Genomic DNA, 23,789 nt, shown 5'->3' on the forward strand with positions numbered 1-23,789 from the left:
GAACTTGCCGGTCGAGACATCCCTACCACCCTGGACGACCTGGTGTCACTTGCTACCTGGATTGACATCCGGTTCCAGGAACGTACCAAGGAAACCACCCGTGAGAGAAAGTTTCCCCGCCTTGCTCCTAACTTCCAGAGACCTGTCTCTTCTTCAGTCACTCCCCGGGCGCACTCACCCGAGCCCATGCAGGTCGACCAGACCAAGTTGGTCAAATCCTGCCAGGAGTCACGCCGGGCCGAGGGGAGCTGTTTCTATTGTGGCAGCAAGGAGCACCTGATCCGTTCCTGCCCGGAGAGGCCGGGAAACGCCGGTGTCTAGGATCGCTCGGAGAGGTCGTCCTAGACAAAAGTAAGTCCTCTCTCTCCCTGACTTTGTCTTTCTCTCTCTCCTGGGGAGAGGATCGGCTCTTTGAAAACGCTCACCTGGACTCTGGAGCGGCTGGGAACCTCATCTCCCAGTCCTTAGTAGAGAGATACCGTATTCCCACCAAGCCTCTGACTGAACCTTTGTCAGTTGCCTCCGTGGATGGTAAACTCCTTCCAGTACCCATCCTGCTCGTCACTGAACCCTTAACTCTGCAGGTGGGAATGCTGCACTCTGAGAAGATCTCCTTCCATGTGCTATCCGGACTCTCTCACTCCCTGTTGCTGGGTCTACCTTGGCTCCAGACACATGAACCCGTATTGAACTGGCGATCCGGCGAAGTACTCCGGTGGGGTCCTGACTGCCATAGGACCTGCCTGGTTCCGGTCCGCCCAGCTCGCCCTCCGCCTACTCCAGCTAATCTACCTGGTCTCCCGGCTCCATACTGGCCCTATGCGGACGTCTTCGGTAAAAAGGAAGCGGAGACGTTGCCACCCCATAGGCCATACGACTGCCCGATCGACCTGGTACCTGGCACCATTCCTCCCCGTGGGCGTATCTACCCGTTGTCTGTGGCCGAAACCCGGGCCATGTCTGAATACATTGAAGAGAATCTGGCTAGGGGATTTATCCGAAAATCTACCTCCCAGGCTGGAGCCGGATTCTTCTTTGTCAAAAAGAAGGACGGCTCGTTACGTCCCTGTATTGACTGCAGAGGACTCAATCTAATCACTGTGAAAAACAAATACCCCCTGCCGCTCATCTCCGAATTGTTTGACCGTCTCAAGCTGGATCTACGAGGAGCATATAACCTGGTCCGTATCCGTCAAGGAGACGAGTGGAAGACAGCATTCAATACCCAGGACGGTCACTATGAGTACCTTGTGATGCCCTTTGGTCTCTGTAACGCCCCCGCTGTCTTTCAAGAGCTGGTCAACGACATCTTCCGTGATCTCCTGTACTCCTGCGTAGTGGTTTACCTGGACGATATCTTGGTCTTCTCTCCGGATCTCCCCACACACCGGAGGGATGTTCGTCAGGTCCTGCTTAGGCTACGGCAGAACCACCTCTATGCCAAATACGAGAAGTGCCTCTTCGACCAGACCTCCCTTCCATTCTTGGGCTATGTTATCTCCCAGACAGGTCTACAAATGGATCCAGAGAAGCTCTCTTCTGTTCTAAAATGGCCCCGTCCAGAAGGTTTTGAAGGCGATACAGCGATTCCTGGGCTTCGCTAATTACTATCGTCTTTTCATCCCACACTTCTCGTCCCGGACTGCTCCCATATCTGTGCTTACCCGTAAGGGGGCTAATCCCAAGGTATGGTCGCCTGAAGCCGAGGAGGCCTTCCTTTCCTTAAAGAGAGCCTTCGCCTCTGCCCCCATCCTGCATCGTCCGGACTGTAATAAACAATTCTACCTGGAGGTTGATGCCTCCTCCTCCGGAGCTGGAGCGGTACTCACCCAAAAATCTTCTACCGGGAGAATGGTAACCTGCGGCTTTTTCTCCAAAATCTTCTCCTCATCTGAGCGCAACTACTCCATAGGAGACCGTGAATTGCTAGCCGTCAAATTGGCACTGGGGGAGTGGCGCTATCTGCTAGAAGGGGCTCTTTACCCGGTAATCATCTACACGGATCACAAAAACCTGGCATATCTCCAAAATGCCCAGAGACTCAATCCTCGCCAGGCCCGGTGGTCATTGTTTTTTGCCCGCTTCGACTTCATTCTTCATTTCCTCCCGGCGGACAAGAACGTCAAAGCTGATGCCTTGTCCCGGTCCTTCCTGTCTTCTGATCAAGAGGAGGAGCCTACGCACATCATTGACTCCTCCAAGGTGATGAATGTGGCCCCCTTGGATCTGACTCGTCCTCCACCCGGTAAGACGTTTGTAGCAGTACCAGATCGGGAGAGGGTTCTTCGCTGGGGACATTCTTCTAAACTAGCTGGCCATGCTGGCCAAAAGAAGACCTTCCAGCTCATTGCCCGGCATTACTGGTGGCCTGCCCTGCGTAAGGACGTTGTAGACTTCGTCGCGGCCTGTTCATCCTATGCCCGTAACAAAGTTCCCAGACATCTACCAGCTGGCCATCTCTTGCCCCTGCCCGTACCTGCTGCTCCATGGCAGCACATTGCTATGGACTTTATCACCGATCTTCCTGTTTCTGCCGGTTGTACAGTCATTTGGGTGGTCGTTGACCGCTTTTCTAAAATGGCCCATTTCATTCCCCTGCCTGGTCTCCCATCTGCACCCGAGCTGGCTAAAGACTTTATCCGCCACATCTTCCGTCGCCATGGCCTACCCCTCCACATCGTGTCGGATCATGGGGTTCAGTTCACCTCACACTTCTGGAGAGCCACATGTAAGCTGCTAGACATCACCCTGGATTTCTCCTCTGCTTATCACCCACAGTCCAATGGTCAAGTGGAGCGGATCAATCAGATCCTGACCAGCTACCTGCGGCACTTCGTTAATGCCCACCATTCGGATTGGGTGGATCTCCTACCATGGGCCGAGTTCTCTTATAATAACCATGAGAGCGAATCCTCTTCCCTATCCCCGTTCTTTATTGTCTATGGCCAGTACCCCCCGGATTCCAGTTCCTGTCTCCGCTTCTGTGGACAACCCAGCCGCAGAGTCTCTTGTCAGCGAATTTTCTACTATTTGGGAGAGTACCAGGTCCGCTCTTCTTCTGTCCTCCGAACGGATGAAGAGATATGTGTAACATACCTGGCGGCGTCCTTGCATAGTGGTCCATCTCCCACTTTGCAAGAGCGCGCACTTGATCTCCTGTCCAGAATGTCTCTCTGGCTTCCCTCCATGCTGTCTGTTTGTGTCTGTTTCTGCTGCTTAAGGGCGGCGCCCGATCACTTCCTGCTTTTTGTACCTGCTGTGGGTCACACCCCTTGTGCGTCCTCAGCCTATTGCTGTCTGTCACCTGGTATATAGCTCAGCTGCTTCCATCTATCCCTGCCTGAGCATAGTGTTTCTTTCAGTGTGTGCTTGCACTCTGAAGGTGCCAGGTCCCGTTCTGTGTTCTCTTGTCTGCCTATCCTGGAGGCTGTATTTCCAGGCCTGTCTGAACACGCTCCTAGCCTGTTCCTCCTGCCTTCTAGGGGCCGATTACCTAGACCCGTTCCTGTATCTTGTCTGACCTGTCTGAACACGCTCCTAGCCTGTTCCTCCTGCCTTCTAGGGGCCGATTACCTAGACCTGCTCCTGTATCTTGTCTGTCCTGTCTGAACACGCACCTTGCCTGTTCGTCCTGCCTCTCTGGGGGCCGTATTCCCAGACCCGCTCCTGTATTCCGCTGCAGTGTCGGTCTCCTCCGTACACTCAGTTCCAGTCTGAACTCTCTCCTATCCTTTACCTGTTTTGCCTCTATGTCCGTTCCCTTCCTTTTTCTGCAGAGTCTGAACTCGTACCTAACTCCTGCTTGTTGTCTCTGTACTCCCGTTTGTGAGTTTGTGGTCCACTCGCTACTTCTCTGCTAGTACCCTGTGGGTGTCTGGCTCTGCCTTTCCCTTCCTGTCTGTTCCGTGTGAACAGAGCCCTGTCCCCCCTACTCAGCCTAGCCTGCTCTGACTCCTTTGCTCACCGCTCCGGCGGTTCTAGTCTGCTCTGACTCCTTTGCTCACCGCTCCGGCGGTTCTAGTCTGCTCTGACTCCTTTGCTTACCGCTCCGGCGGTTCTAGCCTGCCCTGCTTCTGCCCACTGCTCCGGCAGTCCTGTCCTGCCCTGCTTCTGCCCGCTGCTCCGGCAGTCCTGTCCTGCCCTGCTTCTGCCCGCTGCTCCGGCAGTCCTGTCCTGCCCTGCTTCTGCCCGCTGCTCCGGCAGTCCTGTCCTGCCCTGCTTCTGCCCGCTGCTCCGGCAGTCCTGTCCTGCCCTGCTTCTGCCCGCTGCTCCGGCAGTCCTGTCCTGCCCTGCTTCTGCCCGCTGCTCCGGCAGTCCTGTCCTGCCCTGCTTCTGCCCGCTGCTCCGGCAGTCCTGTCCTGCCCTGCTTCTGCCCGCTGCTCCGGCAGTCCTGTCCTGCCCTGCTTCTGCCCGCTGCTCCGGCAGTCCTGTCCTGCCCTGCTTCTGCCCGCTGCTTCGGCAGTCCTGTCCTGCCCTGCTTCTGCCCGCTGCTCCGGCAGTCCTGTCCTGCCCTGCTTCTGCCCGCTGCTCCGGCAGTCCTGTCCTGCTTGTGCTCGCTGCTCCTGCAGCCCCGTCCTGCTCTGTTCTTGCCCTCGCTGCTCCTGCAGCCCCGTCCTGCTCTGTTCTTGCCCACCGCTTCGGGCGTTCCCTCTCTGCTGTGGTTGTCTACCGCATCTGCGGTTCTGTGACCCAGTCTGTACTGGGTCTTAACCTTTCTGTGCTCCAGCCCGTCCTTTCGGCCAGTACCTCCCTGCCTGCATACTCGCCTGTATCCACCCATCTGCATACCTGCCGTGTTTGCTTATATCCACCAGTCTGTGCCAGCCTAACCTGCCTGTTCCTGAGTCCCAGTGTGTACTGGGTCCTATCCCGCCTGTGTTCCTACCTGCTAGTGCCTCCCTGTCTGCACTCTAGCTGTGCTTGCCTGTACCCCTCTACCTGTATTGTTCCTGAGTCCCAGTGTGTACTGGGTCCTATCCCGCCTGTGTTCCTACCTGCTAGTGCCTCCCTGTCTGCACTCTAGCTGCACTTGCCTTTACCCGCCTGCCTGCATACCAGTCGTGCCTGCCTATACCCTCCAGTCTGTGCGCCAGCCTAACCAGCCTGATCCAGTAATCCCTGTGTGGGTCAACCCCCGTGTCCGGAGTTTGACCTGGAGTAGCACCTGGTCCCTCTGCCCGGTTTCTCCCTGGTGCACTGGCGTCGTGCCATCTTGGTCGGATCGGCCAGATACTTAGTCACGCCCCTCCAGGCACTCTCCGGTTCATGGTCCAGTGGAATCACTACAATCACACGCACACGCCGCTCAGCCCGTGCGTGTGCATAACAATATGCTGATAAGAGACGTCTGGATCCACCTCAATTCCGTCCGGGAGACAAGGTTTGGCTCTCTTCCAAATATGTGCGGCTCAAAGTACCCTCCTACAAATTGGGCCCTCGGTTCATCGGCCCCTTCGAAGTCCTCAGGCAAATTAACCCAGTGGCCTACAAATTAAAACTCCCGGCCACCCTACGCATTCCCAACTCCTTCCACGTATCCCTCCTCAAACCCGTTGTCCTTAACACTTTTTCCGACAATCCAGGTACTCCTCCTACTCTGGTTTCTGCTGAGGACGTCTTTGAAGTGGAGAATATCCTGGCCACCAAGAGGGTAAGAGGGAGAACCTTTTTTCTGGTGGATTGCAAGGGGTTTGGTTCTGAGGAAAGAACTTGGGAACCCAGGGAGAACATCAACGCTCCACTTCTCCTTGAGAAATTTCTCTCTGGCCTAAAAAAGGGGGGCCTAAAGGGGGGGTACTGTAGCATCGGCGTCTCTGCCCCCTGCTAGGCAGAGACGCCGTCCCTCTCACCTTCCTGTTCAGCGCGCGGCGTCCTCCAGCGCTCCATCCCTCGCTGCTGCCGTTGCGCACTCCTTCCCGGGCACTGTGCTTAGGGCGCGCGCGCTCCCCCTCTCTTAAAGGGGCCACGCGCGTCATCCTAAGGAGTCCCTGGCCAATTGCCGGAGGACTTCCCATATATAAGGCACCTCCTCCAAAATGGAGGTGCCCGAGCAAAGATGTTTGCACTGTGTCTGATCTGTGCTTCAGCCCTCAGGTCCCGCTGCTAGCCTGACTTCTTGTCCTGCCTGCCAGCCTGTTATCTGCCCGTTACCTGCCAAGCCTGCCAGCCTGCTCACCTGGAGCGCTCACCTGTTACCTGCCTGTTACCTGCCTTGGCTATCTGTCTGCTCACCTGGGAGCATCCGCCTGCCCTGTCTGTCAGACCGCTCACCTGGGAGCGTCCACCAGTTACCTGCCTGTTACCTGCCTTGTCTGTCAGACCGCTCACCTGGGAGCGTCCACCTGTTACCGGCTTGTTACCTGTCTCGTCTGTCTGCCTGCTCACCTGGGAGCGTCCACCAGTTACCTGCCTGTTTCCTGCTGTGTCCGTCAGCCCGCTCACCTGGGAGCACCTGCCTGTTTCCCTCCAGCCTACCTGGAGACCCTGCCGTCACTTGCTGTGACCATCTTCCTGGTAAACCTAAAGACTGCTACTTGCCCTGCTTTCTCGAACTGTGACCACCTGTCAGCTACCAGAGACTTCCGCCTGCTCGCTGTGTCCATCCGCCATACCGGTCAGTCCCAGCCATCTGACCCGTGGGAGCCACCTGCTCTCTTACAAGGTCGTCCCCAGAGTAGCACCTGGTCCCTCAGCCTGGATCCTCCCTGGTCACGGTGTCGTTAGCTGCCGTACGACCAGGGTTGGTTCGGGTGGATACTTAGTCACGCCCCTCTGGGTCCCTCCTTGCACCTCGGCACAGAGGTTCCACCACCCGGACCCGTAACACGTTCCTCCTCAGGAACTCCCAAAGCCCACCCCCCACTAAAAGTACCAAACTGTGGATGGAAAACGTATGCACCAAAGAACGGTGAGCTGCTGGTAGATTCTTGGCAATGATTATTAATAGAAAATTCTGCCAGCGGTAAGATGCCCAACCCTCCTGGTTTTCGGAGACAAAACACCTGAGGTAAGTCTCAAGATTCTGGTTAATGCGCTTAGTCTGCCCATTCGACTGAGGATGGAAGGCAGAGGAAAAGGACAGTTGCACCCTCAGTCGAGAACAGAACGCTTTTCAGAACTAGGAAACAAACTGGGTCCCCCCGATCTGACACCACATCGGAGAGAACCCCGTGAAGCTTCACGATCTCACTTATATACACCTGAGCAAGAGTCTTAGCATTCTGAAGTGCCGATAATGCGATGAAGTGAACCATTTTCTGAACCTATCTACAACCACCAAAACCACAGTTCTGTCTGCAGATACCAGTAGGTCAGTAATAAAATCCTTGGACAAGTGTGTCCATGTCCTGCTAGGAATAGGTAGCGGAAGAAGAGTACCAGATGGATGGGTATGCGATACTTTAGAACACGCGCAAATACTACAAGCAGACACGTGTTCAATCACATCCCAATGCAACCCCGGCCACCAAAAATGACGAGAATGGAGGTCCGCACGAGCATGGAGGTCCTTACCACCTGGATGACCAGCAAGCACAGAGTTGTGATGTTTCTTAATTACTTTGCGGTGCAGATTATATGGTACAAATAACCTTCCTGAAGGGCAGGAAGCAGGGGTGTCCCCCTGAGCCTCCAACACCTCACCCTCCAGTTCAGGGTATAATGCTGAAATGACTATACCCTTCTGCAAAATTGGGGCAGGGTTCCCATGGTCATCAACACCAGGGAAGCTCCGGGAAAAAGCATCAGCCTTGACGTTTTTGACCCCTGGACGGAAAGTGACAACAAAATTCGACCTAGTAAAAAGGGGCCATCTAGCTTGCCTAGGGTTGAGACATTTAGCCGTTTGAAGATATGATAGGTTCTTATTGTCTGTGATAGCAGTAATAGGATGGACAGCCCCCTCCAACCAATGTCGCCATTCTTTTAAAATCAAGCTCTCTATGTCTCTTTAAAGGGATATTAGGGTTTTTCCAAATTTTGGGCAGGCCTTAAAGTCACTGCATACGCTATAACAGTATAACAGTATAGGAGCTCCTTAATAATGGGAAAAACAAAGCATAGCCAGCTGATGGTCCTCTAACAATAGTGAGGGCCAACTGCTGGCCCTTTAACAATAGTAAGGGCCGCCTGATAGCCCCATAAAAATAGGCTTTGAGACTTTCAGAGTCTCCATAAATGAAACAGGATGCGTCTGATCATGTCTCACACACCACATGGCCAGATAAGGTTGTAAAATGTTAAAATGACATTTACCAGTGAATGTATTTTTCACCGTTGAAAGAAAAGTGCAGAAACGCATCAAAAACGCTACTTTTGATTATAGCCCAAGGTGTGGAGGAGAATTTTTGTTTTTAGTTATTTATTTTGCCGTATATACCCTGGAAAGGATGTTCCTTATCATTTTTCCAGGAAAATCCATTTTGATTTTGTTTTTGTATGTTTTATTGTGAGTCTGTAAAAGTGGCGTAATACTCTAACAACATTGTTCACAGTAGTGACTTGGGAGTCATAGATGCTTCCTGGGGTCTTCCCCATGCTGTTCCCATGTCATTTGAGCCCTGTTCCCATAGATTTGGGCAATGTTTAGGCCCCCTGCAGACCTCCAGTGGGGGGCGCCGGAAAAATGCTCGAGTTTCCCATAGACTTACATTGGGCTAGTTGCACGGGTTGAGCACCTGAGCTTTCCAATTTGCTCGACCCGAGCAACGAGTACCCGAGCATTTTAGTGCTCGCTCACCACTAATGGTATATTATATTTTTGGCACGAAGTTTATTTCTTTTTAGAAAATGCAACTAAATAGAAAAGTGAGAAGAGTATATCTCCTATACTCTTTTGTCGGAATATTTTCCATAGACATGATGGGCATGATGTATCTTTTATGACAGCACATCTTTATATCTACACAGTCTTATATTTATTCGGCAGACAACCTTTATTTTTCTTCACACTGTTGTCTAAATATTAATATAACTGCCAAGCTCCATTTTTGTCTCTCAGTATACAGAAGATTTTTCCCCACAAGTATTTTGAAAAATTGCCAGTTGTGTACTTTCTGAAGCTACATGCTGACCGCACTACATAGAAAGAAAAAAGAAAAGAAATGAAAGATTGATTGTGTGAAGGTGGAAATAAACTAGTTTCTGGAGAGGCCAAGAGTGATGCTCATAACATCTTACTTATTTTACCTTCTTCTAGCATCCTTATCATTTTTCTCTTAGCCAGGAGCAGCTGATGTTAGGTGATTTAATTTACATATGGCTTTGTAAAGTGAATGTAACAAAATGTTAATGTCACTGCCAAAATCTCATCAATCCCTTGGTTTTACTATTAAGGGTATTTGCACACGACATCTTTTTCAGGCACATTCTTCCTGGAACCCAACTGAAAAATTGCAAAAAAGCCCGCTAAAAATAATGAACATATGCACAAAGATGTCCAAATGACTTGCTGTGCACATGTTTTATATTTATTCATTTTTTAACTATTTCAGCCTTTGAAAACCTTGAAGCAACTAAAAGAAGTGACCTTGCAATTGACGCGCCCCCTGGGCCGTGGGGTACTCGGTAGCCGGGCCGGTCGGTGCTGGGTATGTCACGGTGGCAGTGACCCAGTCCGTGACCCAGGGCGGTCAATTAAAGGGGAATAAACTAAAAGGAATAAAGTTTTTATATATAATGTTCGTGACGCCACCTGTGGTATGTGGCTATATGGGGCTGCCACTGAGGTGCAGATCCTCTGGAGCTGATGGTGACGCAGCAGAGTGGGTTCAGCTCTCCACAGGCAGAGCTAAGTCCCAGGGAAGGAAATAGTGATGTTATGAGGTAGATGTTGCTGGTGCTGTGTAGTGCACGGCTGGTGATGGTGCAGCAATAATTCTAGGACACAGTGGGGTGCAGTCTTCAAGATTTTACTCGCAGTTGTTCAAGACTCCAGGTTACCAGCGCCAGTGTGTAACCTCCCACGTCGTCCTGCGTTCACCAAAGAAGGGGTTCAGCAATCTGTCAAGTAACTCAGGAGTACTTAAACGGGACCCCGTTCTATGTGCCTTCCTCGGTCATCTTCCTGCGCTTGCTCTCACCCTCCTGCCCTGCGCCTCACAATCAGTGTCCCAAGCCAGTAGCCTCGGATCTTGTCGGGCGACGTGCAGCTCCCTGAATCCTATGCGGCCACCTTTTCAGCGATATAATTGTGGTTTTGGGCAGCTGCACCTTGAAAGTACAGTCGCCTCCGGTTATCTAGCTGAGCTTTGTAGTTCTCCACTAGTTAGGGACCGGTCCCCTCTGCGGCCTGATCCCTCCATGTCCTTGTAGATTCGGGCGCACTGGTGGCTTCCGCACTTGCCGTGCCCCTGGGATCCCTTCTGTTCCTCTTGGAGCCTTCCCTCTGCTCCCTCCTCTCTCTGTCTGTTCTCCTGGGCCTCCCAGACTAGGCCCGCTCGTTCCTCCTCTCCTCCTGAGCAGAGCACCTACAGAGCTCCTGCTCCCAACTCTCTCTCTCTCTCTCTCTCACTCTCTCCTCAGACTGCTCTGTCTTCTCTGACTGGACACACTCTCTCAAGATGGCTCCCCTTTTTATACACCTACTGAAGTGCTCCCCTAAACTTCTTCCTCCACCCACACCCACTACATGGTTCCACCCTCCAGCTAGGGACCAGGGACTGTGCTCTCCCTTAGGAGCAATCTCGCCCTTACATCTGATGTGGAGTGTAATGGATGCAAGTGTGTGGGTCCCGGGCAGTACTCCATCCTTACCTGAAAGTGGGATACCACACCTCTGTTTGAGATGCAGTACATCTGTGGCGACTGAACCCGCAGGGGCACCATACAGTTCTTCGGGTGACTTCCAAGTCCCCACTATATTATATGTAAAAAAAAAAAAAAAAAGTCACCGACTGCAAAATCACCTTAAAAATAACGCAAAAGACATCAGAGAAGAAACTTTAGGAAAAACACTGCCAGTGCTATTTTGAACTTCTCCTTCATTAGCGATGCGGGTATGCAGGCAACTAAAAGATGCCATGTGTGTATAACCTAAGACTTCCATTTTATTTCCTCTTAAAGGGCCAGCGCGCGCACTTGCTATTACATCCTCAGCCAATGGCTGTGGGACGTTACATATATATTGCTTTCTCCCCGCTGGGGAGGTGCCTGAACAACCTTCCTGTTCTGCAGTCTATGTTGTTAAGATTGCTTACCAGTCCTCGCTACAAACCCAGCTTGCTGCACTCCGGTGAAAATCCTGTCTGCTGCACTCCGGTGCAACATAGCCTGACGCTCTCCAATGCTATCCTGTCTGCCACTCCTGGGGACCATCCTGGCTATCCTACTGGGTCCAGCTGCTGTGCGTCCGTTGGTCTGTTCTGGAGTAGCACTGGGCTACCTCCCTCGTCCTTCCTCAGGTCGCAGAGTCGTAAAGCTGCCGTGCGTCCGGAGTCAGATTGGGCAAGACCCCTAATTACGCCCCTCCAGGCACTCCTCGGTCCGTCACACAGTGGTTCCACAAACCACGTTCTTGACAGTATTTTAGCTACAAAAGTTGGGATCCATCCTGATTGGGTACACCTTGTCACGGTGGGATGGCTTTTACACTTTTTTGATCAAAATAGTGTCAACTAAGTACCCTATGTTATTTATATGTACTTTTATTATTTTTTTTTGTATTTTATCATTTTGTTATTATCCTAGGTTTTATTTTTTAAATGGCCACTGTATGAACGTGTATCTACACATTGCACTTATATCAACATGTGTTCCGGCTCATTTCTTTAGTTTAACCACTGATTTTTGTAGCGCCGGCATCCCTGCACGCTGTCCCTTCTCCCCAGCAGGCTTGCCAGCTCACTCACTGCTGCGGCCCCCATCCCGCACTTCCTCCTCCTTTTGGTACTGTGAGTGCCTGGAGTGCACACACTGCATGCAAATCCCAGGGCACTGTGCTTAGGGCACGCGCAAGGGCCATGCGCGCCATCCTAAAGTGTCCCCAGCCAATAGTTGGAGAACACTTACTATTTAAGGCACCTCCTCCAACATGGAGGTGCCTGAACAATGTTGTATGTCTGTTATTAACATGATTGCTAGTTCTCAGGTCTCAGTGCTCGTATCCGGTATACCTGCCTGGCTATCAGCCATGCCCACCAGCATCAGCCTGCCCATACACCAGTTGTGCCCACCTGTAAGTGCCTGCCCGTGTGTCTGGTGTGCCTGTCACTATACAAGCAGTGTCAGCCTATCTACCATTCCTGGCCATTCCTGCCTCCTTTTCCTTGAGGTCAGCTGCTGTCCACCCGAGGTCAGTTCCGGAGTAGCACCTGGTTCCACCTCCCTCGTCTCTCCTTGAATTAATGGCCCTTTAAAAAAAATAATTCTAATGAAATACTAATAATGACATTTTTGTGATGCACATGTTCAGATGACCAGACAATTGTGTTTTGCTCATTCATAGTTGTAACAGCCAAAATGTTTTATTTTTTCTTTAAGCATAAGCTTTCCTATATGAAGTTCCTTATAAGACAATCTTTAGGTTTTAAGTGACACTTTTGCCAAACATACATGTGAGCATTACATTTGTGTTAACCTTTATATGGTTATTGTATTGTATGAATATGGTATGAACTTTGGTATGAATATAAGGATACCAAATATGTTCATGTTAGTTTCTGATTTGTGAAGTTTATTTTTTAAAAAGTGTATTAAAAAAGTTTTATGGGCTCGACACTAATTTTTGCAGTCAGTCTACTGCGATGATTCCTGTGTATACTTAGCGAGATTTGCATACTTTCTGACATGTACCGACTAGATTCTCACCTGCTTATCTCAACAAAACATTGAGAGAAGCAGTTGAGAATCTTGTCAGCAAATGATCGCAAGCATACAAATAATATTGCAGTATAATTGCAGTCAAGTGACTGCCCACTTGCGCTGGGAACACAGGGGAATCATGACAGTGTGCAAGTAGAGTGACTGCAGGAATTTGTGATGAGCCTGGAAACAATTTTAAAAATGTAATTTTTGTCATTTTTTTATTATTTTTTAGTAATTTTAAAATAATAAAATCAGAATTTTATTTTACCCTTTATATACCGGTATTTATAAATGCAGTGGTATATAGAGACATATCTCTATATACTGTGCCAGTACATAATACCTGTAATGAAGAGCTTTAGGCAGAGAAATCCTCCTCTATTCGGCAGTGCTGCCTCTACTTGCTGCTGCCAGCCATGCTGGAGGTTCTGAGTTTGAATCCCAGGGAGGACCTCACTACAAGAAAAGGAGAAGAGGTGGCCCATGCCCATCCCCCGATATCCCGAGTGCCTGTCCATATTTGGAGGAAAGGAGAAAACAGAAAAAGCACAACAGAGTCCTGGCTGAGCAACATGCCATGTGATTGGACTCTTCTCCACCACAGATTCCTGTGCAGCTGAATAGGTGGCACATAAATATATTCACCCCTGTGACAACGTGATAATAGCTGGTTCAAAGTCCAATGGTATTTATACATTTTTTCCAAAGCATTACACTAGAATTTTTCCCACGTTTCAGTATATTTATTCCAACAATCATTCTATAAAAATCTTTATTTGATATGACTATAATTATATATTGTTTCTAGCCTTGATAATAGGGCTGCCCACCTCCGCAGCTTTGCTATTGAAACCTTTATTTCTGAAATAGGTGGACACTTGATTTTTATGAAATAGCACCAGACTTCACATTCTGAGACAAATGTGTTTGCAAAAGGATTGCAGTTAATAATTATTTTTAATTCTTCAGAAAAATAATAATGATTAGTCCAAGCAATTTCATTTATTGAATTGAATGAAACCTAATGGAAAAGGTTTTTTATTCAGTGTAGTTGCTCCTTGCTTTCAAAAAACTAGTTATAAAAGAGAAACTGTGAGCGTTTGATCTTAAGAATGGCTGATTTTGTATGAATGCACTGTGTATTTATGGCTAGAAATAATTTTGGCAATGAATTTGATTACAAATTTTGGACTTTTTGGCTTCTACATGCCTATATGCATCAAAGTGCATAGCAAACTGCCGAATGACTTAACAGTCAAAGTTCTCCGGCACTTCTCACTTCCACAATAGGAGGTGACTGGTGACATTTTGTCAAAAGGTGTCTGCCTGGGCACATGCATGGCTGTCAGATATTGTGCATGATACCTGCAAGCCAACCAGGCACCCTGGGAGATACCTGTAAGGGCATTGGAGAAACCACTTCAACTTTGATTTGGTCATATGTAAGCTTAGAAGATAGTTCAAGAGCAGAAGACCTCACTGACATTTGACTGTTAACACATTCTGCATTTGCAATGTACAGTGATACATAGAGGCTGAAGAAGTCAAACTGTTCAGAATTTTTTATAAAATCATGCAACAAAAATGATTGTTCACCAAAAATATTTTTAGTACAGAAGAACCCTCCTGTGTGTATATGAAAAGTGCTGCAGAGTGGTAGTTGCAACCAAGCTGCTGTCCGGTTGTGCTGTGGTACTTTATAGACAAGGGGTGTCCTAGTCCTAGTGTGCTATAGGGTGTGGGGTGCATCACACTCACTTGAAGTCCACAGGTCTCCTCCGCTTCCAGGCTTCCTTCCTTAGGAGCCGCCGCACACAATGCATGGGACACAGTCAAACTTTTACTTAACAGTCCAAGTTCATTTGGTGGATACAGGTGGGATAGGGCACAGCATTGCACACTTCCTTCCTCCTTAGTACAACTCCTCTTTTCTTCTGCCACACATTCATCCTGAACTACCCCTAAGCCCACTGACTTCACCAGCCCCAGGGATTCGTTGTCTGCTCCGGCAGTGCACCTGGACCGGCCACCTTACCCCTATGTAACTCCATGCCACCAACCTCTTGATGTTGGAAGACCAGGCCCTTTCCATGGTACATGGCCCGAGCCCTAGGCTCCAGATGTTGGGGGAATGTCTATCAGGGATCTCCATTTGGCCACCCACTGACCTGAATGTTTGGCCCATGCTGCCCCTAGCAACCCACCACCCCACCTGAACTTGAACTCACTCCATATTTCATTGGCTGACAGTGCCCCCTTCTTATCAGCACTAGTGTCCTCCCATTGGGCTAATGCTAACCTTAACCATTTCTTATCTACATGCTAATGTGTTCTATATCCTATGCTGTCCTAAGCCTTATGCTATATTCACATTATGCTCTAACCCTTTATATACTGTACATCACCATAACAAATGACATCACATTATATTAGACACCCGTTACTTCACATATAAAACTGCATAATGGTATTCACACAGTGCGTCTGTTGTCTTCAGAAACAGGAACAAGGTAAGACAGTCCACTCCCTACATATATAAACAACAATAATTATTGTGTGCAATGTCTGAACTATTTTATGACTGACAAAAGTAAATCTGAGATTTTTGTAATAATCAGACAGATGATCCATGATAAAAAGATATAACCCACAGTGAGAAAAATCCAGCGATATAACATTGAATAACTTTGGCATCCATGGTCCCTAAGACTAGATTTAAGCAGGGCATATTGGGATACAATTGTATCAACCTTATTGTAATGTTCATCTTGTTTTTCAATAGTTAATGACAGACATATTTAACTTCGAATTAACCTTCCAATATCTTCCCACACTGGTCATCATGACGTGGTGGGATGGCTTTTACATTTTTTTGATCAAAATGATGTTAACTAAGCACCCTATATTATTTTCATGCATTATTGCAGTTTATTTATTTACTGCGGGGCATTTGCTAATTAGATTTTTATTTTGGGTTTTATCTGTTTAGTGGCGAGTGTGAGCATGTGCTTACTAGTGATGAGCGAGCACTAAAATGTTCGGGTACTCGTTGCTCGGGTCGAGCACATTGGAATACTTGGGTGCTCGACCCGAGCAACGAGCCCAATGTAAGTCTATGGGAAACGCGAGCATTTTTCAGGCGGCTCACCCCGGCGGTCTGCAGAGGGCCTAAAAATTGCCCAAATCGATGGGAACAGTGCTCAAATGACATGGGAACAGCATGGGGAAGACCCCTGGAAGCATCTCTGACACCCACGTCACTGCTGTCAACAACGTTGTCAGAGTATTACGCTACTTTTACGGACTCACAATAAAACATACAAAAGCGAAACCAAAATGGATTTTCCTGGGAAATATGTTAAGGAACATCCTTTCCAGGTAATGACTTGTATATAAGGCAATATAAATAACCAAAAACAAAAATACTCCTCCACACCTTGGGCTATGTTGATGCGTTTTTGCACTTTTGCATTGCTTTCAACCAAGACAAATGCATTCACCAGGAAATGTAATTGTAACATTTTACAACCTTATCTGGCCATGTGGTGTGTGACACATGCATACAGTGCTGAAAAGACATGGGAACAGCATGGGGAAGACCTCTGGAAGCATTTCTGACTCCCAGGTCACTGCCTAAAAGTGTGCCCATCATAAGTGATCCTTGGCGCATGCGAGGATGCCTCCCGCCATGCACCTGTCGTTGCAGACTTGCAACAATGACAGTCCACGTCCTTGTCCCGGTGCAGTGTTCAGCTCTCCCTACCCCATTCCTTGGAATGCAAGCGCAAGTATGCAGCCAGCCACCCACCAACCCACAAGCTGCAATACTATATTGCCAAATTTTTGACAGCTGCTTGCACTTGAAATGTGGCCTTTTAGGCTCGTGGAGGCGGAAGCTGTCCACAATCTTATGGCGGCAGCGATCGGGTATCCATACTCGGTCCCCAGCCGCCACTATTTGTCCCGTTGTCGTCTCCGCCTTCCACAAGCACGGGTCCCACAGCATTACCCGTGCCCTCCCCAGTGCACTTACTGGGAAGGCCCGCCTAACCACAAACACGTGGACAGGTGAATGTGGCCAGGGACGGTACAGAGCCAGTCCACAGCTTTTTTTGCTGAGAGTTGTATTTCACCACAGCCATATTCTTTAGCTCGGCGAAAGGACTGGCATAGAGGGAAACCGTATCTACTCTGGGTGTCATTTCTCCCAGGAAGTCCTCTAAAGCAGCTTGTTGCAGAAGCAATGGCAGCCCATCCAACATCAACTCGCACTTCTCGGTGGTGCTTTGACACATCTTTGCGCATTTAATTTCATGACTACAGAGTTGGGCAATGGCCTGATCTGCAATGCGGTTTGAGAAATAACATGCATAACCACATCCGATCCACATTAAAAAATAGCCATAGAGTGTCCGGGAACCTTCCCCCACACTTTTCTTAGCCAGGGCTGCTTCTCGGCATGGGTGGACAGACCCACCAGAAAACGGGAGACTCCTCTGGTGGGCCCTGGCTTCTCCTTCTGAAGAGTTCATAGTGCCGAGGTGAAGCCATGATGATGATAGAGGCCACCATCTGCTTAGTTTTCTGTTACTTGGAATGTGTTACGCTCGTGCCCGGACTGACTGGCGTGAGCGTGATTAGTGATCCCACTGTACCATGAACCGAGGAGTGCCTGGAGGGGCGTAACTAAGTATCAACCCGATCCGAACAAGGTCGCACGGCGGCTCAGTTGACTCCGTGAACCAAGTAGGAACTGAGCAGAGGGACCAGGTGCTACTCCAGGTCAGACCCCGGTCACAGCTGTTGACCCACACCGGGGAATGCAGGAACAGGCAGGTTAGACTGGCATACAGGCAGGTGGGTATTGGCAGGCATGGCTGGTATGCAGACAGGTGGGTACTGGTAAGCACGGCTGGTATGCAGACAGGTGGATACTGGCAAGCACGGCTGGTATGCAGACAGGGAGGTACTAGCAGGTTGGAGCGCAGGCTGGATAGGGTCCAATACAGACTGGGAGACAGGAACAGAGCCGCAGATGGGGTAGACAAGCAGAGTAAAGCGAAACTGCTGGAGCGGAGGACAAGGCAGAGCAGAGCGGAACCGCCGGAGCGGTGGACAAGGCAGAGCAGAACGAAACCGCAGGTGCGGTGAGCAAGCAGAGCAGAGCGAAACCGCAGGTGCGGTGGTCAAGGCAGAGCAGAGCGAAACCGCCGGAGCGGTGGACAAGGCAGAGTAGAGAGGAAACGCCGGAGCGGTGGTCAAGGAAGAGCAGAGCGAAACCACAGGTGCTGTAAGCAAGTAGAGCAGAGCGAAACCGCAGGTGCGGTGGACAAGGCAGAGCAGAGCAAAACCGCCGGAGCGGTGGACAAGGCAGAGCAGAGCGAAACCGCAGGTGCGGTAAGCAAGCAGAGCAGAGCGAAACCGTAGGTGCGGTGGACAAGGCAGAGCAGAGAGGAATCGCTGGAGCGGTGGGCAAGGCAGAGCAGAGAGAAACCGCTGGGGCGGTGAGCAAGCAGAGCAGAACAGGGCTGAAGGTGCAGGCAGAGAGGACAGGGCTCTGTTCACATGGAACAGACTGGAAGATACAGGAAGATGGCTAGAACACAGGAGGTAGATACGGAGGAAGGGAAAAGGGACAAACAGAACCAGATACACACAAGGTACTTACAATGAAGTAGCGAGTGGACACAAAACTCACAAACAGAAGTACAGAGACAACGAGTTGGAGTTAGGTGCAGGTTCAGACACTGCAGGAAAAGGGAGGGTACAGACATAGAGACAAACAGCTAACAGGCTAGGAGACAGTTCAGACAGGATCTGATACTGCAACGAGATACAGGAACGTGCCTGGGTATGCAGCCCCCAGGGTAGCGGAAATGGACTAGAAGTCACAGATAACAGGCCTGGGTATACAGCCCCCAGGGTGGCAGAAACAGACTAGAAGTCAGAGATAACAGGCCTGGGTATGCAGCCTCCAGGGTGGCAGAAACAGACTAGAAGTCAGAGATAACAGGCTTGGGTATGCAGCCCCCAGGATGGCAGAAACAGACAAGATACAGGACAAGACCTGGCAACTCAGAGGCAAGGAGCACACTGATAGTTAGTGTTGCTCAGGCACCTCCTTCTGGGTGGAAGGGGTTTAAATATCCAGTGACTCACAGCAATAGGCTGGAGACGCATTAGGAGTGCGCCCACAGCAGCTATAAGAATCTGGAAGTAACCGGGCCGCCGCCCTAAGCAGTCAGACAAGAGACATGCACACAGCATGAACTGGAGCAAGGTTTGCAGGCTGGACTGATGGGTAAGATTGTGGTCTTGCATGGTGGGAGGTGGTGCACTATGCAAGAACGCCGCCAGGGACGTTACAGTACCCCCCCTTTACGCCCCCTCTTCTTCAAGCCTGCAAGGGTTCTGCAGAGAATTTGGAGGCCAATCCTTCTCTTCAAGAGGATTACCTCTTCTGTCCATTAGAGAAAATGAAACTGATCTCATCATCTTGGTGACTAGGATGCTTCCTCCTATCAAGCCATCCTCAGCAACAGATGTAGTGGGAGAAGTACCAGGAACAGCACACAGGAAAGTCTCTCTCCATTTGTTATCAGGCAGCACCCTGGTGGATTCAGGAGACAACTGGAGGTCCTCCGCCTGGTTGGAGGGGTGCAGAGACTCGGGGGTAACCACCGCCTTGACGTACACTTTGCCAAACTTACTGGATGAAGTGGGTGGCGTACCAGGTACCGGTTGTAGGAAAGTCTCTCTCCGTTTATCAGGTAGCACCCCGGGGAATTCAGGAGACAACTGGAGGCCCTCCGCCTGGTTGGAGGGGTGCAGAGACTCGGGGGTAATCACTGCTTCGAAGTACACTTTGCCATGCTTATTGGATGAAGTGGGTGAAGTACCAGGTACAGGGTGTAGGAAAGTCTCCATTTGTTAGCAGGTAGCACCCCGGAGGGTTCAGGAGACAACTGGAGGTCCTCCGCCTGGTTGGAGGGGTGCAGAGACTCGGGGGTAAACACCGCCGTGATGGACGTAAGACTATATTTATTAGAGACGGAGGGTCCTTGCTTAGGGACCATCTTCAATCTGGTTTCAGAGATGACATGTCTGAGAGGCGGGACGGTACCTGAAGCCAGATCATTGGTACAATCGTCGAGACTGTGTGGGGACATCGCCTCCGCTTCTCTTCCTTCGGAGACTTCAGAGTACAGCGTGTCAGCGACTAGCAGATCTGGTGAAGAAGAAGAAGAAACTGCTGACTGTCATGAAGATATGGGGACTGGACACCCCTTGTACCTTAGCAGTCCCCCAGGATACACCATGCAGGATCTCCAGATCTGAGCGGGCACTAGATCTCTCGGCACTGGACGACCTGTGGGTGAGCCAGTCAGCACCTGGAATGTGAACTTCTTCATGTGTAATGCTCCAATCTGGAGCTTAATTTGTACAGACATATTTTGACTGTTTCTGAGCAGGACTCGTCCTTCTATTGACAATGCCCAAACCGGCTTCTGGAGTTGTCGGACGGGAATCAGACACCGACTCTTCAAGGCTTTAAGCCCGAAACTTCCGGTTAATCCGAGGCCTTCACTTGCCACGGAGACAGTCAAGGTCATCTGTGGAGAGGAAACACTAACGCCAAGGGGAGCCTCTCCTACAGGCCTAATGTCTTGGGATTCTCCAACCTTCGCTGGATAAAGACCGTTAGGGGGTCCCAAACAACCACAGCGGGACCGCAATCTGATTTTGTGACTGAGTTCTGGCCTCTGCTTTGCCTGACGAACATAGTCATCCTTCATGGATTCAGTGCGGAAAGCTGCCTCTACAGGCTGGGGATAAAGAGGTCTTTGGGAGGACAGAACCTGGCGTGACGGTTTACCTCTACGCCTTGCATGTTTGGACTGCCTCTTGAGGTTGGAAAGAGAAGTATTCTGTAAGCATAGTCATCCTGGGTGGATTCTGGGTGGGCAGCAGTCTCTTCGGGCTGGAGAACTGGTAGGCTACCTACACACATTACCCATCGGGGTTGCTCCGGGATATTGGGAAGGGAAGCTTTAGCAGAGGCTTCAGGATTAGGGTCATCGAAGACCATTAGAAAGGCCACCAGGAAGGCCTGCAGGTCAAAGACGATAGAATCCCATGCTTCCCATAGGGGGGCGATCCATTTCAAGGCGTCACCCGCTAGGTAGGACATCATAAATGCCACTTTAACCCGATCGGTAGGAAAATAGTGAGCATAGAACTTGAAATGCAGCATGCATTGCTCCACAAACGCACGGCTTCGTTTTGGATCCCCATAGTACCGTGGTGGATCCGCAGGAACGAATGCTGATAGATCCATTTGGGCTGGTGCGTAAATCGCCTGGGCCACAGTTTGAGAAAAAAAATTTTCTTGGTGCACGTATTTGCCAGACAAGGATTCAAATGTCTCTGAGAGCGAAGGGCCGAGGGGCTTAACGGGAACCATGGCCTTAGCAAACTGTTACGCTCGCGCTCGGACTGACTTGCGTGAGCGTGATTAGTGATCCCACTGTACCATGAACGGAGGAGTGCCTGGAGGGGCGTAACTAAGTATCAACCCGATCCGACCAAGGTCGCACGGCGGCTCAGTCGACTCCGTGAACCAAGGAGGAACCGAGCAGAGGGACCAGGTGCTACTCCAGGTCAGACCCCGGTCACAGCTGTTGACCCACACCGGGGAATGCAGGAACAGGCAGGTTAGACTGGCATACAGGCAGGTGGGTATTGGCAGGCATGGCTGGTATGCAGACAGGTGGGTACTGGTAAGCACGGCTGGTATGCAGACAGGTGGGTACTGGCAAGCACGGCTGGTATGCAGACATGTGGGTAGTGGAAAGCACGGCTGGTGTGCAGACGGGTGGGTACTGGCAAGCACGGCTGGAGTTCAGACAGGGAGATACTGGCAAGCACGGCTGGAGTGCAGACAAGGAGGTACTAGCAGGTTGGAGCGCAGGCTGGATAGGGTCCAGTACAGACTGGGAGACAGGAACAGAGCCGCAGATGCAGTAGACAAGCAAAGTAAAGCGAAACCGCTGGAGCGGAGGACAAGGCAGAGCAGAGCGGAACCACCAGAGCGGTAGACAAGGCAGAGCAGAACGAAACCGAAGGTGCAGTGAGCAAGCAGAGCAGAGCGAAACCACAGGAGCGGAGGACAAGGCAGAGCAGAGCGGAACCACCGGAGCGGTGAACAAGGCAGAGCAGAACAAAACCGAAGGTGCGGTGAGCAAGCAGAGCAGAGCAAAACCACAGGTGCGGTGGACAAGGCAGAGCAGAGCGAAACCGCCGGAGTGGTGGACAAGGCAGAGCAGAGAGGAACCGCAGGTGCGATAAGCAAGTAGAGCAGAGCGAAACCGCAGGTGCGGTGGACAAGGCGGAGCAGAGCGAAACCGACGAAGATATGGACAAGGCAGAGCAGAGCGAAACCTCAGGTGCGGTAAACAAGCAGAGCAGAGCGAAACCGCAGGTGCGGTGGACAAGGCAGAGCAGAGTGAAACCGCCTGAGCGGTGGACAAGGCAGAGCAGAGCGAAACCGCAGGTGGGTGGACAAGGCAGAGCAGAGAGGAACCGCCGGAGCGGTGGGCAAGGCAGAGCAGAGAGAACCCGCTGGGGCGGTGAGCAAGCAGAGCAGAACAGGGCTGAAAGTGCAGGCAGAGAGGACAGGGCTCTGTTCACATGGAACAGACTGGAAGATACAGGAGGATGGCTAGAACACAGGAGGTAGATACGGAGGAAGGGAAAAGGAACAAGCAGAACCAGATATACACAAGGTACTTACAATGAAGTAGCGAGTGGACACAAAACTCACAAACAGAAGTACTGAGACAACGAGTTGGAGTTAGGTGCAGGTTCAGACACTGCAGGAAAAGGGAGGGTACGGACATAGAGACAAATAGGTAGCAGGCTAGGAGACAGTTCAGACAGGAGCTGATACTGCAACGATATACAGGAACGAGCCTGGGAATACAGCCCCCAGGGTGGCGGAAATGGACTAGAAGTCACAGATAACAGGCCTGGGTATACAGCCCCCAGGGTGGCGGAAACAGACTAGAAGTCAGAGATAACAGGCCTGGGTATGCAGCCCCCAGGGTGGCAGAAACAGACTAGAAGTCAGAGATAACAGGCCTGGGTATGCAGCCCCCAGGGGGGCAGAAACAGACTAGAAGTCAGAGATAACAGGCTTGGGTATGCAGCCCCCAAGATGGCAGAAACAGACAAGATACAGGACAAGACCTGGCAACTCAGAGGCAAGGAGCACACTGATAGTTAGTGTTGCTCAGGCACCTCCTTCTGGGTGGAGGGGGTTTAAATATCCAGTGACTCACAGCAATAGGCTGGAGACGCATTAGGAGTGCACCCACAGCAGCTATAAGAATCAGGAAGTAACCGGGCCGCCGCCCTAAGCAGTCAGACAAGAGACATGCACACAGCATGAACTGGAGCAAGGTTTGCAGGCTGGACTGATGGGTAAGATTGCGATCTTGCATGGTGGGAGGTGGTGCACTATGCAAGCACACCGCCAGGGATGTTACAGAATGCAAGCGCAAGTATACAGCCAGCCACCCACCCACAGGCTGCAATACTAAACTGACAGATTTCTGGGCAGCTGCTTGCACTTGAAATTTGGCCTTTTAGGCTCGTGGAGGTGGAAGCTTTTCAGTACCTCATGCCTCGTGTCCATACTCGGTCCCCAGTCGTCACTATTTCTCCTGCTGTTGTCTCCGCCTTCTACAAGCGTGGGTCCCTGAACATTACTGCTGGTACTTTTCTGTGGGAATTTGCTTGCCTCTTACCAGCCTGGAATATTTCCAGTAAACTATGGTACGACATCATGGTATTAGAACTGCCCCCAGTAACAGTAGCGAAGCCATCCCCAATTTCCTTCTCAGGCATTTTATTTGGTAGATTGAGTGGCTGTCCAAATACATTAGTTTCTCACAAAGGAGCTGAAGATAGAGTGGCAGTAGGTGCAA

The sequence above is a fragment of the Phyllobates terribilis genome, unplaced genomic scaffold, assembly GCF_046119375.1.
Source record: "Phyllobates terribilis strain yellow unplaced genomic scaffold, ASM4611937v1 Scaffold_5__5_contigs__length_657084704, whole genome shotgun sequence".
NCBI lineage: Eukaryota > Metazoa > Chordata > Amphibia > Anura > Dendrobatidae > Phyllobates > Phyllobates terribilis.